General features: G+C 37.7%; 1 long non-coding RNA gene across 1 annotated transcript; it reads right to left on the reverse strand.

Annotated features, from left to right (window-relative positions):
- Positions 1–2,549: 2,549 nt before the first annotated feature.
- On the reverse strand, positions 2,550–17,341 carry LOC134507426 (uncharacterized). Its single transcript, XR_010068905.1, has 3 exons — positions 17,130–17,341; positions 10,562–10,630; positions 2,550–2,629 (listed from the first exon to the last, which is right to left on the reverse strand). It is a non-coding gene; the product is annotated as an uncharacterized LOC134507426 (long non-coding RNA).
- Positions 17,342–17,811: the final 470 nt, after the last annotated feature.

Here is a 17,811-nt window from a genome sequence, read left to right on the forward strand (position 1 = left end):
ATTTGATTGGCTCTTAAGTTTTAAAAGGTTTTGCCAAGGAGCCATTCTGTTTGGCAGCAAATTTCCATACATTTCCAGCCAGTTTTGAGACTGAAATGTAAAAATCTTCTTTCAGGCGTCAGAGTCAACATTCATATCTAAAACAAAAGAAAATCTCGCAATCTTTATACTTAAATGGACATGATATGTCTAAATATGCCAATTTTACTGCAAGGAATTAGCTGATTAGAAAAAATGCATAAGCAAAAAGCAATTGTAGTAGTTTAGGAGCGGGGCTTCCTTTCTTAAACTGTTACTTAATGACAGTCATACTGCAAATAGTGATTTAAAATATGGCTGCTGTGGTTTAAGGAATAAGGGACAGATTGGACTTAACCTACTTAACCTATGGGAAAAGATCCAATCTTGAAGATCCTATACTGCTGGCTCTTACCTCTTCAAGAGCAGGAAGAGGGAAATGAGATCACTGGGCAGGCCCTGGCTGTATCATGTACAATGGCTCAATTAGTATCCTTATTATTTGCCGTTATTAACTGTTTTTTTAAAGTACCTTGTTAATTCCTATAGGGACAGATCACCATAGATAAAATCTATCTATCTGGTTGCTAACAGTCGACAATGACTTTATGGGACAATCATAATCAGACCATTTGTGATGATACTTTTATATAGCATTTGCTATTTGTATTTCGAATTTTGTCACCGCGCATCTCATTCAAAGAGCAACTCTGGGCGGTTTACCATAAAGATGACAACAGATTAAAATACAATAAAAACACTATGGTACTGCTTTGACAAAATCTAATACAAAGTCAGTCTGGCATTCAACGAACAATTGTATTTGGGCCACGTCCACTAATGAAATATTATGTACATATGCACATTTATTAGAAATGAGGGAGTTCTGGCTCTGGAGAAGTCAAATTACTTTCTATTACTTGCCAGAACAATTTCCAATTTGGCATGTGCTTGTCAAATATTATTGAAGAAAGAATTGCTACAGAATCTTCTGCTCCAAAGGGGAACTACACTATAGAGCATCTGGAATAGATAAAATTCCATCTACTAGGGCTGATATTTTTGCTATAATGAGATATACCAAAACAAAACGATAGCCCTCTCCTAGGAATAATACTGGCTTGCTCCTTCTTTCAATTCTGCACTGAAAATATACTCTGGTATTCTAGAAATGGTGTTGTATTTACAGTATTTAGAGAAATTCATATAGTTTAGATTAAAAGCAGTTCATGCTCATTATTATAATCTCCTTTTTAACAGTTAATTATGTTGTCTGAATAGCTAAGAGCATGATGGCTGTGCTTTCTTGGAATTTAGTATTAAATTAATATATTACGATGCTCCCACATTTTCAGTAGTCACCTTTCTCCATATACACATTACTACTCTTGTTCTGTATTGCACTTCTGCCTTCTACTTTGTCTACTCTTCCTACTTTCCTATTAATAGGACTTTAAAATCCAGGCTGCTCTTCCCAATTTCTCTTGATGCTAAGCTAAACAGTGTTCATTACACTTTCATATTGATTACTTTGCTAACAACATGCAATAACTTGCAAAGTCATTGTAATTTAAATGTTTGTTTTTCTTCTTCCAACTATTAAACATGTATGTTTTTTTGGTATGTTCTTTTATATAACCTGCATGTGCAGGTCTTTGGTATGAATTTAGTATGCTCAACTGAGTAAAATTGTAAAATAACTAGTCTCACTTCAACAAGATGATCAGAAAGCAAGCTTTGGATAGTGGCACAAAGCCTTGGTATGGTTCAGACTCATGCTAAGTAACGAAATCCCCGTTAAGTCAACAGCAAAATTAAGCACTAATATTTCTCCTTTCTCCCCCCACCCCCCCGGATATTTTAGCTCAATAGTAATTATATAGCTAAAATTCTGAAACCCTGGCCCAAACACTGCCTCCCCGCCATGCCTATTTGGTTGGGGGAGGGTTTTGTTTTTAAGAGTCCCTATATTTTGCTCTGGTGTACTGTTATGTGCCTGTAGATATTGAAATGGGACTTACCGGAATAGTGAATTACCCACTAGCCCTAGCACCATTTGATGTTATTGTGGTTCTATTACAACTAAAGGCAAGATTTTACCTCAGTCAAGATTAGCTGTATGATGATTTTTAAAATCACAACTGCTATCATATGAATGTTGCTTTATTTGTGCTAGCACCAAAACATGAGATGCCTCACAGGCATGTTGGGAAGCCAAGCCCTGCAATTCATGGCTCATCGCTTTCTATGAATGGGATGTCACTGTATTTGCTTTCATTCATTGCCCATTGCTTCACAGCTTGATCCAGAATCTCAAGGGAAAGACGGTGAGCAAAGTCCAGCACTGCAGTGTTTGTTGAAGATGACATCCCAGAGTTTGCCTGAATAAGGGAAGATTTTTCTAGGTTACATCCACTATCGTATTTGCCGACTTCCCTGCTTCCATCGTCTAGAATAGTATGTGGGAAGGGGCTTTTGGATTTTATACATCCCATGGTACGACTGCTGTTCAATTTAGCTGCACAGTCAGCCTTGATGTATTGTCCTTTAGAAGGGTACAGAATGTCACTTTCTTGCAAGCAGAGATGAGAGTATGCACTTCTCCCAATATCTGTGGGTAAAAAAATTACATTGCAGGGTTTAGAACGTTACTTCTTCAATTTATTTTTGTGTTTGGCACATATAAAAGCAGATTTATATATTAAAAAAATTGCGAGTAGGAAGGAAATCTTTGCAGTTTGTTTCTGTTTCGGCCCTAGTAACTAGTTGTTTCATAATTGTCTATAGCCAAATTCAAGAATCTAGGCTCTCAGCTGAGCTCTTCTCAGCATCTTAACTACCATAAATTCTCAAAATCTCACCTTCATCCTATTTATAATGAACTGGGCTTGAAATAATGACCTTACCAATGGTATCACCTTACAGCTAAAATCGGTTTTAGATATTCAGTACTGAATACTCAAAAAAGGTAGCTGCGACATACTGACATGCATGACCTCATGTAAGTGTACACAGCACTCCCACATTCTAGATTACATAGAAGAAAGCTCACTAACTCAGATTTATTTATTAGATTTTCAAAGTCATGGTAAGATAAAGAAGAGAATTCAATAGTGTGGGCTTCTAGACACTACTGGGATTCTAGATGGTTTAATGATAAAATAAATAAAACTCAGCAACCATTGATTATTATTTTCAATTAGCAGTATTAATAGCCACTAGTTCTTATACTTTGTTAACTACTTCTTAAGAAAAGTCAATAGGCTGTTGGAAAAGTATTATAGCAGCTACAAAGATAGGAAGAAACAAATTATGGGTGCATGAAAGTACATTCCAACTCATGTTCACAATTTTTTGAATACAACATCCTTCTGTTATAAAATCTCAGGAAAGCATTTGAGACCTCTTCTGGAGAACTGCCTCTCAGCCTACTGCTTTGCCTCACCCCTTCACTCCTTAATTATTTAAAAAGCTTACACTGATCCACGGTGGTCTTTTACGAGGTGGAGCAGAAGATGAGGATTTCCTTGAATACTGGCAGCCTTGCAGCAGCAATTCATTGCACTATGGAAGTAGACCTTGAATCTAAAAATAGTCTATCCAACAGTGGACAAGATATCGGAAGCAGAATGGTTTATGTTAAAATGCTCATGAAGGCACAATGTTGTTTAAAACACTATGATACAGTGTGGAGCATATGGAAACCTGTTCTGCATATTTCAAAGTGTCAACATACAAGCAAGTATTAAAAAATGAAACCCATACTCAGCTGGGCCCTAAGTAGCAATTAATACTGATACTCACTGCAATATTGTTCAGATTCATCAAGATTACTTTATACTATATATAGAAATATGCTATTATTCTAGCTCATAAAACCCTTATGACCATGTAGCACTTAGACCAATCACAGGTGAAGAGGTGAAAAGCCCCTCCCCCACCCACTACCTACCACTGATAACACAGACGTTTAAACTGAGAAAAAACAGCCTGAGTATTCTGGTCAGGGCTGCAAATGTTTTCCTGTATTTTCAAGATTAGCTTACCCACATTTATTGAACATAATGGTTCTTCTAAGCAATATTATCAATTAATTTGAGCTTATAATTAATTTTCTAGAACAAATAGCTGCAACCAAACTATGCCTGACTTTTACCTTGCACAACCTATAGACTACCCCCAAATGGTAGAGCGTCAGCTGATCTTTGAATCTAAATAAGGTTCTAAGTATTATATTCATTCAGTCATTATTTATTTATTCAGTCAGTCAGTTTATATAGCCACCCATCTCACGGAAACGACTTTGCAGGTATGCAAGGATTAAAACCCAACAAGAAAAATCAGCAAACCAAGTAACAAGTGTCTGAGATCACAGAAATCATTCCAATTACAGAAAGAACATTACAAATCAATCAACCAACAGAGCTTGCTCAACCTCCTGGCTTAAATGCCTGGAGGAACAGCCAGGTCTTTAAACCTTACTAAAGGCTTTGAACTAGGCTTAATATATTTTTTCAAGAATATGTTTAACACTGAGGTCTATCAGGAACAATGGAATGTACTATGAGATTTCAAAGAAGTTGACAATCCCTCTATTACTTAACATGTTATTTAATACTTCCCTCCAAAAAGAGATAAAGACCTTGTTAATCTTCAGAAGATCTAAAAGTATGGTAGGAAATAATCCACAACAATCTTCTCTAACATAGTGCCTCTCAAATTCATTCTGATTCCAAATCTAAGAATTTGCACCCTGGGAAAGGCTAGTGGAGAGGCTAGCTAACACTAAACTTACATGTGCTATTAGCTTTGGTCACTGCCTATGTCACTAAGCATATCACTGGAGGCTCATTTAAGGTTCTTGGCAGACAGGCAGGAAGTTGGAAACAACAGCTAACCTTAAACTATTAAATGAATGTATTTAAATTCTAAAGGACATTCTGCCTTCAGATTTCATAGGATGAAAGTACTTTTACTATCCTCACCTATGATATCCTTCTAATCATCTGGCATGATTTGGTTTGGGAGGGACTGTTTTGCAATGGTTTTCATCTTTGTTCTGCCAGGTCCAGAAGGTAAAGCAAAGGTTTATTTTTCAAAACCTATATACTGTCTTCTGGTGTCCTCAGGGCTCTGTCTTGGGTCTCATGGTGCTCAGTATACATATAAACTACAGGGAAAGTTCATCTGGAGATCTGGATTTGGAGATTTGCAGTATGCTGAGGAGAATTATTTCTACTGCTTATTATCCAGTTCCAAGCAATGATGCCCAAGTTTGATAATGAGCTGGATAAGGGAGACCAAGCTGAAATTAAATCCAAGTAAGATGGAGGTGCTGTTAGCAGATATAAACTACTCTTGGGAATGGAAGTTCAGAATCCTTTGGATGGGGTTGCTTTTTTAATAAAAGTAGGGCTAAAGTCTAGAAGTACTTCTTGATCTTTACCTCCCATTGGATTGCAAGTAGTGGCTTTGGCAAGCAGCTTAATTGGGTATGCACAATTATGACTACTATAGCAGCTATTATTGCCCCTAAACCATCAGATTTGGTGACAGTTATATGTTAGGTTACATCCCATCTTGACTATTGTAATGAGACTAGTATGGGACTAGTCTTGAAAAAAGTCTAGAAATTATCATTTGTGCTAGGTACAAGACTCATATAGTGCCTATATTGTAAATCTTGTCAGTTGCCAGCTGTTTATCAGGTACAATTTAAGGTGAAGAAATTAACTTTTAGAACTCTAAATGACTTTGGATACCATTCTCTGAGTGTGTGTCTTTCCTGTTATAAACTGGCTCTTAGATCTGAAAGAGGGCAGATGCTCCATCTATCAGAGATTCATCTATCTGATATGGAGGAGAGAGCCTTCCCTTGAGGCCAAGTTTAGCTTCCACTCTCTCCACTTTTACAAAATCTGTAAGGATGTATCTCTTTCTCCCAAACTTTTAAATATTAAACTGAATGAATGAATGCTTTAATCACTCAAGAAAATGCATATGCTTCTATTTTTGTCTCCATGCATTTTCAGTTAATGTTCTTTAGGGGTACTGTGTAATGCTAAACTCTAAAAGAGAGAGAGAGCGACTGTGCAATTCTATTATTATGGAACTAAGAAAATACTTTCCTGTGCATGTACAGGTATCTTCTCCACTGCATTCTTTTCTGTACTGCTGGCACATACCTTTTATCTGTAACTACAACAGCTGATATTTGAAAATTCAGAGTGCTTGAATCAGGAAAGCTCAACAATAACATTAGATATAAATACCTATTGCCATGTATGTTGCAGCAGTAATTAAACAAAGGGGATAATCCAACAAAAAGCCCTCATTTTATCTAATTCAGTTAATTATGAACCATACAGATTCAGAAATAATTCATATGCTTTGAGGGATTTTCCTCAAGAAAACTGCATGTTGAAATTGAAAATACTGTATTGTACTGATGTAACCTGTTCACAGGAAAAGTAAGGACTGATTTAGGTATAATTCATAAATTCCACAAAAAGTGTAGGCTTTTTGCAGCATTTATTAATTATATTCTGATCCTATTGTATTTATCAGTTATATATGGTGTAAGCATTCATCAATGCTGCTATGATGGGGTATAATAAAAAGGTCACCAATTGAACATATCAAAGCATTGATTTATTTTGAAGAGTCTTAAGACTATCTTTTGGTCCTGTAAGAGAAATCATTATGATAAGCAACTCTGTGTTTGTGATTTCTTAACAGTTCATTATCTTGGCTAGTTTTACTCAGATACATGGAATCCAGTATGTAAGCCAAGAAAAATAAATGAATTTAATCAAGCTACCCTATCATTGTAGTTACCATTCTGAAATTACTGATATATGAAACTACTAAGAAAATGATGGGTTGGATAAAAAACAGATGACATAATTTTTACACTGGGGCTCACAGGTACATCCTTTATCAATTATGGAGCATTCCATCATATCCCAAATTGTTGCTACAGTTTACTGAAAAGGAAATGCTTTAAGAACATGAAATTAATTAGTACTAACACACATAATATGTGTATTAATACAGGTATTCCCTGCTGTCAACTATATAGTACTTGTATGTGTTCCAATGCATCTTTATGACAATTAGAAAGAAAAATGTATCTGTAGGAATACTGTACAGGATGAAAGTCAGAAAAATTAAAAAAAAGATTAGATTCCTAGGTGACCTGACAAGCTACTTCTATTTTCCCATGAGGGAACAGTGGGACTCTTGGTGTTAATCAAATCTATTCCTATGGCCACTCAGGGTAGACTGTTGATCCCCATGATGATTCCCATGAAAGATCCCAAGAGGGAAAGGAAATACTTTAAGGAAATAAATCAAGATGAAATATCTGTGCCTTCCAGATGTTGTTGGATTTCCAAGTGCCCTTAGCATTAGCCAGCATAGTTAACAATCAAGTTTCCAATAAGATGGGAACTAAAACCTTAAAAACTTTAAAGAAGTTGTGTTGTCCTGATTACCAGGAAATACACTGAGACAATGACTTGGTCTCTAATATTTATTAGTAGTACTTAACAAGAATCCTAACAAACTGAGGAAGCGTGGGAAAACCCCGCCATATAAACCCCAAAGGTTAAGGCGGTCCCGATCTGTGTCTCTTTGAATGGCTGAACAGTTCCTCAGTGCTACGCATGCGCTTGACAGTCTGGGTGGGAGCCCCCTGCTCTCCATCCTTACTCATGACATGTGTCTTTTCCTAGATTTGCATGGAAAGCAAGGAAAAGGCAAATTTGATTTAGGAAGAGGGGCAATAGGTGCTACAGATGCAACTACACATGTTGTAAACACTTTTTCTCTTTAAAATCAGATTGCTACACAGCTCTGTCAGCACCCCACCCAGATTTATGTATTCCAATAGCTTTACTATTTGGAATCTTTCTCTAAAATTTGCTCTATAAACACACATTCAGAGTTCTCTAATTAACACTGTGTAAAAAAATTTTTCATGCAGTCATGGTCCCTCCCACAAAAGAAATATATATATTTCTTAGGTAACTATTTTCATTCAGTGTAAGTCCCTAAAATCTTCTGGTGATTTTCACAACTTCTAAACGAACATTGGCACAAATAAAGTTTTTCCTATGCCACAGTAAAAAATATTATTTAAATCAGCCGTGAGGATAGAAGCCTTGCACAGATGTCAGTCACTGCAAATATCTTCTGACATGTCTGCAGTTCCCTAAATCATTTTGATTATGAGAGAAATTATTTAATCACTACCGACTCAGTAAAAATATACACTATGCCTATCACATGGTAGTTTTCAGCACTTTCAGAGCTGGCAAGGGAATAGCAAACATTAATCAATGTAATGATGTCAAAACTCATTTTTATTGTTATTAAAAAAAATTTATTGATAGGCAGGGTGTAATAGAGCTAGAGAAACCATACAGACCTTATTGCTGGCATTAAGCTATGAACACAAGAGTGTTTAATTAGGTCAACAGACGAAATAAAATAGTATCCTATATTTTCTCAATACTTCCAAAAATATGTTTCTAATCCTAATTGGAATGTCCAATTTTAACACATTACAATTGTTAGTTGATAAGGTACTTGTAATCTGTCTCCCATGTAACCTGCAGATGCATAACCAACTTGTCTTCCCTTCCCCACCATCCCAATTTAAATCCTACATTAGTCTAGCCATTCTATGCATCTGATGAAGTGAGCTGCGGTTCATGAACGTGTATGCCTTTAAATAAAAATTGGTTAGTCAGAAAAGGTGTTACCAGACTCCTGACTTTTTGCCACCACAGACTAACAAGGCTCTCCCCCTACAATGTCTCAAATGATGAACTATTTCTTGTATTCCTGCTTTTAAAAATCCTCTCTTTTCAATCTGCAATTAATCTTTAAAAAGCCAAAACTAGAATCCTATTCCAATATTCATTTCCACCAGTCTTGTACTATTCTCTACTGTAAAATAATTAAAAGCAATTCCTCTTCTTTTACAGGTATATTATTATATATACCTATTTAAAAAGACATTCTCAATTAATTGCTTTTTCCATGCTTTTTAACATTTTAAACAAGAAGTTCAAGTATACAAAGCAAAATCCCCAATGCTAGAAGAATAACAAGTGCTGCAGCTTTCCATAATTTGACTTAATTTGAATAGAGTAGTTGCTTACAGATATAAACCCATCATAATTTATTGCTATTAATACATAAAGAAACATTATTTTAATATTTCCATTTCTAGCTAATTTTAAACCACAGCTAACTTGGACAACTAGATTGTGTAAAACTAAGGTTGGTTTAAAATCTACAGTAACTAATGAGATTTTAATTTCATACCCTGGCAAACAAAATGGAAACTTCAGAACACATCATGAACTGAATCTTTAAACCGTTTTTTACATGCAAAGTGAACAGAAGTAGCATGTAAAATAAAATCTCCTTTGAATAAAGCTCAGTTCTGATGACTTCATGGATATGTCTGTGCAATTTTATTGGCAATAGGACAGAACTGACTTGCCACTGCCTTCTTCCAGGATGTTGTTCTAACTTTAGAGCCCAGCTTTAGAGTCCTGGAATTTTGTGGTGGTATCTCATCCATATAATAACCAGATCTAATCCTGTTTAGTTTTTCAAGTTCAGTCAAGGTGAACAGTGGGTTGTCACCTAGCTGGGTCATGATTACACTGAAGACTTCTAAGACTCTTGAGAGACCTGGGGCTGGAATCTTCATGTCAGTCCTCTTTCTTCTCGCAGCATCCAATCTCAATACAAACTTTTACTCCACTACTTTTCCCCTGTCCATTTAAATCAGATGGCTAATAAATTAGACTATGTAAGACAACCATAATAACTTCAGATTACATTCTAACTACATAATACTTTATTTACATCTTTACTACCTTAAATGAAACCTATGAAGCCATACGATAATTTACAATATTCAACCACACTTTGGATCAGGACCTTTCACTGGGTGGCCTTAGAACAATTGCCCTCATTCCCCAGCCCCAGGCTCTGTCCATTACAATCCATGAATTAAGTTAGTGTGAAAAACACAAAACAAAATTGTCAGATATTTGGAAACCAGTAAAGAGAAGACAACTGATACGAAAAAGAAGCAATATCCAAATGTCTAAATCTCCATTGACAACAGTGGAATATAGGCTTAAATTTGGCTGAATTTGAGCAAAACTGCACCATAACTGTATATTCTATACAAGAACCATGTGATTAGAATCCAATATTCTAATAAGACACACAGAAAAGCTGAGTACCTAAACATTCAGCTCGAGCTATGTTCTGCATTTTTCCAGTACACATTTTTAGCTATTACTTATTCACTTTACTAACTCAAGTGTGCTCAAGCCTAACTGACCAGCTAGGCATTTAAGTTTTCTTCCATTATGATTTATAGCTGCCAAACAAAGCCTTGCATATGCAAGAGTATTCTGTCTCAATGACAGAGCTAGATGTGCCAGATCCTCTTCTGAAAGAGAAAATGTAACCACAAATCTCTCTATAAGGGTTTATGAAGGCCACTTACCAATTAGTATCTTGTTTTGAATATATTTCTCCTAATGATCCACAGAATATGAGGCACAAGTTTAGATTCCTGTGTAGTAAGAGAGAATTTGTTCTTGTTAAAACCTAATAGCTTCAAATAAATTACAACTCCTCTCACCTCTTTGCCCCCCAATTGGATTCCTAAAATCTAATCCAATGCATATTTGTATAGAAGTAAATCCCACCAACTTCAATGGAATTTACATTTTGGTAAGCATGTCTGAGTCTAATAGCCTTAATTTAGCAAGAATTCTCAGCAGAAAGATGTGCATTCAATGTGGTTAAAGCAAAGACCACAGTATTAGAGTGCTCTGCATATTTGTAAGTGCAGTTAAAATCTGAGAGTGCTCCTGAATGTCTTAACAATTCTGAAGAACACAACAATTGGTAATTCTACACACACACAACATAGGGCATGTAGTACTGAGATGAACGTGCTTAAGGAAGCATGCAAAAAACTTAGTTGTTAAAAATGTGGGCTTTCCTTTTACTATGGAATTTTTATGTGACAAACTACTTTAGATTCTGCTTGTTTGAACAGCCACAGAAACACAACTAGGTAACTGCTTTTTAAAAAATGTCCAGTTGAAGACAACAAACCTTTTAAGATTTATATTCAAATACTGCACAGCCTTCCAATTGCATTCCTTTTGCAATGCAATCTTAGGTCAAAACATACTTCTGTGCTTTTATTGTAAGGGTAAAGAACAAAGGTCTTCAGAATAACCGACAGTATTTATTGAAGCTTTAGACACATGAAGAATTAAAGGCAATTCCAGTATAACAAAAAACCCACAAAGTTTTCTATAGTCAAACATAATCCCAATGCATTGCAAACTACATTTCAAACGTTATGCAATAATTATTCTAAAACTTAAGTAGAAATTGCAGATGTAAGTCACATGTAAGCATACATTTCAGACATCTTTAGAAGTAATTAATTCCTAATTATCTGAATGGGACCATTATCAGTGTAGATGTCACTGAGAGTGGTACAAATGAGGCAAGAAGCTATGCATCGGTTGTCTTTTTTTTTTTAAAGAATGCTATCAAGATGACAAATAAAATGGCTTACAGGAATTTAGAACCTGTCCCCAACTCGCAACTTTGCAGGGAACACTTGCTGACTAAATTGACAAAATCAGTTTTTACAGTGTCCCCATGATACTGCCTTGTTTCATCACCAGCCCATGAGAGACACAAGTATTAAGTTATAGCTAGCTGTAAAGGTAAAGGTAAAGGTTTCCCTTGACGTAAAGTCCAGTCGTGTCCGACTCTAGGGGGCGGTGCTCATCTCCGTTTCAAAGCCTTGGAGCCGGCGTTGTCCATAGGACACTTCCGGGTCATGTGGCCAGCATGATTCACGGAACGCCGTTACCTTCCCGCCGAAGCGGTACCAATTAATCTACTCACATTTGCATGTTTTCGAACTGCTTGGTGTGCAGGAGCTGGGACGAGCAACGGGAGCTCACCCCGCCGCGCGGTTTCGAACCGCCGACCTTCCGATCGACAGCTCAGCGGTTTAACCCGCAGCGCCACCGTGTCCCATAGCTAGCTGAACCAGTCTAAAAGTAGTACTTTCTCCCTTATTCCAACATTATAAAAATAATAAAGGTGGGATAAAAGTAAATAAATAAAATGAATTGTCCAAGGACAGAATCAAGGTATGTAAATATATTTTTGTGTGTGGGCATACAGATAGATGTAATTATTGATATTAACACCTCACCATCTATTAACTTGGAGGCAAAGTCAGGTGACCAATAGAGAGTTTGATCAGAGGTTTGTTTTTAGAGTGCTGTGTGGTGTTGGAACATCTCTTCTCTGGTTACCAGATAGTATCCATTTCAGCCCTTTCTCTTCCAGCTTTTGCTCTTTCCATCAGCACCCCTCCCCCAGAGTTTTCTTCATACCTGTCATCTCTGCCCCATCACCATATTTCCTATTTTTGACATCAACCTCCTTCCAGGCATCCAACATGCTTCTCTGCATTTATTATTTTCAATCATTGCCCTCTGCCATAACCATGCACAGAGGTAGCTGCCCAGCAGCTGACCAGTTTTAATTCAGTTCTCCGATTCTGCAGATCCTGGCTAGTTTCAAAATCATGCAATGGTTTGCCACTTTCCTTTCTGGAGATATTTCTGTCCTGGCAATTTTTCCCCAAATGTTTCTTTATTTGGCATTATTTTAACTTGGAAGATGCCCAAATAGAGTGTGGAAGAGAAAACAAACCACCCCTGAGAGGGCCACACTAATTTCAGACTTACTGTATTCCTGCTGTAATGCCTGTTAGATGAAGGTTTCCCCCCTGGCTTGTGACATGCTGATAGGAAATAGCAGCAAAATGAGGAGAGAAATTAACCTCTTCGCATGTAATGAGTGGCACACATGAAACACAAGATGACATTCAGGAGTGATTTCACACAGATGCAAAACAGGCAGGAGAGGGAGTGTCAGCTGTATATTTCATGCTGGCACTGTTTTATTCCTATTCAAAGTTGTATGGCTAGCACTTTTAACTCAGTAGTGGGAAAAGGACCTTAAAATCACTCCTTAAATATAGTATAGAAATGCAATTCCACGCAAAAAAAAGCCAAGACAAATTTGAATATTAACTATTAAAATTATACTTCTTTCTTACAGTTTTCATGTCACAGGGAGTAATAGCATTCCTACATTTCCACTTTTACTGACAGGCAAAGTTTTATAAGAGTGGCCTTGGGCTGTGTCTCATAAATGCTCCCTTATTGGCACAATAGGATTTCAGTACTTCTTTCCTCTGGCATGTGTATTTACAGTATCACACTGGGTTGCTTAAATTCTACTGTAAGATAATTCACCAGATTACCAGAGCTTATATCTACTTTTGTTGAATTGTTGAATTCAGGGCTAAGGTTCACATTTCAGTAGAAACTGGAGAAATCAGTAAAAGTCTGGAGGATAAAAGATTGTTTTGGACCTAGGGCCCAGGCAAGTAGTACATGGTCACGAAGTGATACTGTGTTACTTCTGTTTCATTCATACATGTCCGTGTAATAAAACAGCTTAGTGGGCTCTGTCTATTTCTTACAGGGAAAACCAGTTAAAAATTTGTGAAAATGGGGTAAATGGGACCTCCTCCAAGAAGACATCAAATACAGTATCTTTTCTCCCTGTTCTCCTAAGAGCAGATCTGGGATGGGAGTCAGATGATTTACTTTGTAGAATGTTTGACCATTTCCCCAACAAAACAGCACAGGGATCTGCCTTGAGCCATCTGCGATACAAAAGATTGGTAGTAGACATAGTTTCTCCTGACTATTCCATTTCAGACAAGGGGCAAACTCCTGAATGACATCTACCCCAAGGTAGAATCTGTTGCTGGCCTCGTTAGGGATTGCCTACGTTCAGAGGAAACATCCTGGGGAGATTTTGTCATAAACACATAATGACTAACAGCCACTAATAGGCCAACTTATCAATTTTTTACTTTTAAAGCCCCCTATAAGACAATTGTATGGATGTACCCATGAAGACAGCAGGAGTCAAGCCCAACTCAAAGGAAACTTCATCTTTCAAGCTATGGTCATATGAATTCTATAAAATTTTGTGATATGTAAGAAAACCCACTTTTATATGTCCTGAATTTCCTGCCAGCTTTCCTGGGTAACTTAGTATTCTTCAGATTCTATAGATACTCTTCACAAAGAAAATGCTCAGTTTGAGAGCCTTTTTGATTTTCTCTGAATTCTATAACTTTTTTTTTCAGCCTGTATGACCAGAAATGATTTCAAATGTGCCTACTCTACAGACCTGCACAGAGGCATTATAATACTGTCAGTTTCATTTTTCATCACTCTCATAATCCTTAAAATGTAATTTCTGTTTTCCTAGCAACCACACACTGACTGTTTTCAGAACCCCAAGATTTTGTTGCTGACTGATACAAGCATTCCTATATTGTCATATGGCCTCAATGCTCCATTATTTTAGACTGCCTTATGGCTTAGCATCTTGTGTGAACCCCACCAGATGATTATGCAATACACCATGGTCAAATAAATACGACCTTAGGTCCATGTTTGAACCCAATAAATATGAAGCTGCAGACATTCCTTTACTAACCTGAGCCCTAGTTAGCCCAATTCTAGGCTCCCTTCAATTGAAGTAAATTTTACTGAATTCAAAGAGACATGTTTATATAAATATATACCAAAGGAAAATTTCCATCCTCACTTAATGGGAAGTAATGCTTACAATTTGCCAGAGATGCAGGCAGATGGGGTTGGAGCAGTGGAAGGGGAACTATCCTGGAGCTCCACCATGCCAGAGGCCTCCCAATATATTGGGTCACATTGTTTAAGAGTAAAGGACAACATTACATCACCTGTCCCCCTTTGGGGGAGATGGGAGTGACAGAAATTTGAAATATAAATAAATAACAAATAAACTGTGACTGTACGCCACTGCCCTAAAGTTCAAATGCAACATGTTGACACAACGCACTGAAACAGAAGCTACATTTCAACCTAGTGTGCTGTGCAAACCAAATTCTTATGGTTAGTTTATGTTTCATAATTATGTGGAGATCCAGAAAATTGTATAATCTGAGTAAATTATGGTAAGGAACTATGGCAGTATCTTGCAAACATAGCTATAGGAATCCTATCTGCAGAATGTCCTGTGAGTTGGACTGCAGCCATACTTAGATAGGAAAAGGATTTTAAAGGATTTGTTGGGAGAAGCAACAAATCTAAGTGGAATAGTGGAGCAGACTTCAATTTTACAATCTATTTCTTACAGAGAAGCTGGGATGTGCAGATAAGAAAGGAAGGTTAGCCCTTACTATCTATTATGAGATATTTCTACATCCAAGAAGAAACTATTGTAATCTGTGCTCAGTTGTTGAATGAAACATAGCCTATGGGCTGGAGCAATGTCAACCAAATTTATGCCTCAAACCAGGAAAATATATTTCTGAAAATGTGCATTAGTCACAAAATCCTAGGTATAGTCCCATATTAATAACATCATACAAACATATTTTTAATTAACTTAAGATCTCTCACAGGATTTTGTTCTGCCAAAAATAAATGCTACATAATTAACTTTCAACAATTCAATTGATATATTTGCCAGAACAAGAAATCATCCAAAATGGCTACAAGTTTAAATACTAGATTATTAAGCCTGGGTTGCAAAAATCAGGATAACCATTAACAAAGATATACAAAAAGCTCTAACTCTTTGGTGTTAATTGAGTGAACATTTGTTTGTTTTGCAGCCCAGATCAGTTATCTCTATTGAATTATTGTAAGCAAGCTCTTTGCTTGCATTACACAAACATTAACAATATTGTTTTAATTTCATAATTTAAATATGTATAGTTTTCCTCAGACTTCAAAATATTCCTTGTAATTCTATTGATGTACATTTGATTCAGAGATGAACTGATTAACAAGCATGATACTACCACATCAGATAGGCAAACAGTTTTAATTGGCTTTCAGTATACAGTGCAAGTCAGTCTTAACTACTGGCAATCAAGTGGACAAGCTCATGCAGTTTTCTTGGCAATGTTTTCAGAATTTGTTTGCCATCGGCTTCTTCCTAGGGCTGAGTGACTGGCCTAAAGTCTCCCAGCTGGATTTTTTGTGCCTAAGGCAGGACTAGAACTCAGAGTCTCCCAGTTTCTAGCCCAGTACCTTTAACCACTATACCATATTGGCTCTTTTCACTATAACTAATGAATTTATTATAACTTCATAATAATAGAATATATTATCATTTATTTATGAAAAGCAGGGAAGAGTGTGCTACAGATTGTTATTTTTTGAACTAATTATTATTTATGACTAAATCCATTTTATAAAAGAAAGTTACTTGGAGGACCAACACCTACACCTAGATGGCACAGATTGAGCAATGGAGCTAAATCGTATTAAGAAAAAAAAACGTTACTACCCACAAGCCTGCCTTTTAGCCACGTTTACCTCGCAATTCAGGCCTTATCTTCTAAATTACTGTCTGGAAAGTGGGGGAGCAATCCTCCAGAGGTAGATAAGAGCCCGCTTAAATCAATTTAAACCAAGCAAGGATTTTTCCCTCCACAATAGTTGCCTTCAAGATGGATGTAAAGCAAGGGCTAACCTTTACCCAGCGCCACGTTTCCTGGTGACTCCACTTGTACAGATTTTTATTTTGCAAAGTCTATCCAGTAATAAACTACATCACAGTCAGGGAACAATAAGCTCTTCAGGGATATATTAGTCAGCCAGTTTAAGGCCAGCTGTCCAGTTTACATCACGGCACCAGAACAGAGGTTGGGAGGTGCACGGCTACACCCCAAGATCGAAGCCTAATGGACCAGGGGCACGCATTACAGCCCTTTGACGAACGCTGGTTTGCACCTAGTAGACATGGAACGAACTCGACAGCCGGCCTGAGCAGCTCCTCTCACAGGTACACAGCGACACCAACCATCCAGCCCTGCTCTCCACCATGCTGACGACTCCCAAGCCCACCTTTTGCAACGGATGGTTGCAAATCGGATCAACCCCACTTACCCGCCCCGCCTTAGTTTTGTTGGCTTCAGAGAAGCTAACCGGAGTAGGTGGCTGTTCCTTTCCAACTATTTAATGGGGGAAGGGGAGAAGGAGGTGGAACAGCTATTACTGTAAGCGCTGACTATGGGTGGAGCTGGGGCCACGCCGGGAACGCAAACAGTTTTCCAGATACTTTGATCGTGATGGGGACATCTGTGCAGAAAAACAAACGCGAGCCGTCCCCGACAACGCCACAGATTGCTCTTCACCCCCTGGTGGCCCAGCAACGTCATACCGTTTTGTTTTGGGGCAGCGCCCTCCCGCCCAACTTCCTTTTCTCCGGTTTCACTCAGGTTGCTCATAGAGCAATTGCTTCCCAAGAGCGACATGCTGCTGTGCAGCTAGGCGGGCACCACGCAGCCCTCTGCCTCGGCTTTGCCAATACACCAAAAGGCATCGGCAGCAGCCTCTCCCGTAGGGACTGCTTAACGAAAAAGAGACGGGCTTCGGAGGACAAAGCGTCCTTCTGCCCGGGCTACTCACTCTTCTCGAGGCGGTTGCTGCGGCTCCAGCCCCCGCTCGCCTGGAGATATAAAAGGAACGCATCTTTTACAGAATACAGCGGGCCCAAGGTCGGGATCACTTAAACGCCTCAAGAGTTTAATGTATCCACCAACCAGCCAAGCCAGGAATTGAGGCTGCC

This window comes from Candoia aspera, chromosome 1 (genome assembly GCF_035149785.1).
Source record: "Candoia aspera isolate rCanAsp1 chromosome 1, rCanAsp1.hap2, whole genome shotgun sequence".
In the NCBI taxonomy this organism is placed as follows: Eukaryota; Metazoa; Chordata; class Lepidosauria; order Squamata; family Boidae; genus Candoia; species Candoia aspera.